Source organism: Pararge aegeria, chromosome 1, assembly GCF_905163445.1.
Source record: "Pararge aegeria chromosome 1, ilParAegt1.1, whole genome shotgun sequence".
NCBI classification, from domain to species: Eukaryota; Metazoa; Arthropoda; class Insecta; order Lepidoptera; family Nymphalidae; genus Pararge; species Pararge aegeria.
This window is the reverse complement of record NC_053180.1, coordinates 9,178,730-9,180,777: the sequence shown is the minus strand read 5'-3', so window position 1 is coordinate 9,180,777 and position 2,048 is coordinate 9,178,730.

The following is a 2,048-nucleotide window of genomic DNA, read 5'->3' as shown; positions in this document are numbered from 1 at the left end:
TGCTAGAACAGAAACTGTTTGCCACTTGGTCTGCATTTATGAACGAATGTATCTACCTGATTTTATTTTAGTCCACTACAATTTAGGTCTAGACTGCGATTCCATATGACGGTGATGACGCAGCCTAAGATGGTAGCGGGCTAACGTGTTAAGGGTATGGCAGTTTTGTTAAGGTTAAGGTTTCGGTTTCTACGCGGCATAGTACCGAAACGCTATATCTCTTGGCGCCTCGGCCGTATTGTTAAACTGTTGATTAGGCACGACGTAAACCTCCCACCAGAAAACACTTGTACCTATGTACTTGGTGAGGAGTAAGCAAAGTCTTATAATAAATAATAATACTTAAAAGTATCTCGTGCCCATAACCGGTAGGGCAAACATGAAGACCACTTTATGATATGATATGATTTTATTCTTTTTTTTATATGTTCATCAAAAACCAGTTTCCTGTCCTATAAGATGAATCGGGACCATAGGGAGATATTTTTCACATGGTGCGCATGCTACGGTAAGTAAGTCTGTATATCTGTGTCAAATTCTATCAAAAACCCTTAAGTGTTAAACCTAGATAAGAAACAAACAAACAGATTTTACTTTCGCTATTATGTTACGTATTAGTATGGATATACGAGTATGTGTTTGTGGCGATGCAGCGCCAGGAATCTTCTTCAAAGTGTTTGTCTTCGTTGTTGGACGTTGGTTCGTAAAAACGAAAAAAAAAGAAACATCAAAAAAACAAATAGTATTAACTAAAAAAAGTGAATCCGACAAACAAAATCAAATTGTAATTGGTTTAAAATACCAATTTTAAATTTTTTTAGTGTTATTATGGTATGGTTTAATTTGGGTAAATATTTTATTTAAAGAAAATGAGAAGTATTTTTAAATTTTTTTTTACGCATATGTTACAATTGTAATTACATAACGCTACAAAAATACTTAAATTCTATTTTGAACTCCGATAGGAACTGCTTTAAGGTCTTGAAAGTGTCGCATATCTTTTTAAGTATAAATATGCCACCAATTCAAAGATACCTACAGTGCTTGAAAATACCTCCTTTTTAGCGATAGTGCGATGCTGCATAAAATGTACCTATCCCATGGATCTAAGAATAATATATTTATAACCAGTACATTTTATATATTGCGACGCTACGTTTTACAATCTTAAATAACTATCGCCAAGGTTTGTCTGGAGGATATTCCTTTAGCAATATGATCTCCTTTGCAATCCTGCTATCCTACTATCCTACTAATATTATAAATGTAAAAGTGTGGATGTTATTTACTCAATCACGCAAAAACGGCTCAACGGATTTGGATGAAATCTGGCATGCACGCCTTTGACATGGAAAAGAACATAGTCTAGCTTTTATTCCGATTCCTTAAGTAGTTCCCGAGGGAAAATTGAAAATTGTTTACGAGTTAAGCCGCGGGCAGACAGCTTTGAAATTTGGTATGTAATCTATGCTATGGAAAATACATGTACTTTCTATACCGATTTCTCAAATACTTTCCGAGGTAAGATTAAAAATTGTTAACGTACGAAGCTTTAGAAGCTTTAGACCCAATTCTGCGGGCAGAAGTTAGTATTAGTATAAACATACTGAGTAGTTATTTGTATTGTTTCTTAAGAATTTCTTTGCAATTAAGTGTACATTCATCTATCCATCGATCTATCTATCTCTCTATGTTTGGCTTATTTAGTTGTAAGTTGTTTGTCAACTTCTCCGATAAGTAGCACGCTCGGGACGTCAACTTTGGTGATACAAGTATAACTGCTTTCCTAACTTCCGCGGAGAAATATTATGGCTATTAGAGAACATCTTTTTAGGAAAGGAAATATGAGATACCTTACATCCTTAAGACTTTATACCTTGAAGACAAACGACCTGATTTTCACGACCTCCTTGGAGCAGCTCTTTGGTTTCAAGCGGGGGGTTCGATCCCCCCGGCGGAGGCAATTTGGGAATTTATATTTTCTCAATTTTCTTTGGTCTGCAGGGAGGCTTCAGTCGTGGCTAGTTACCACTCTACCGACAAAGAAG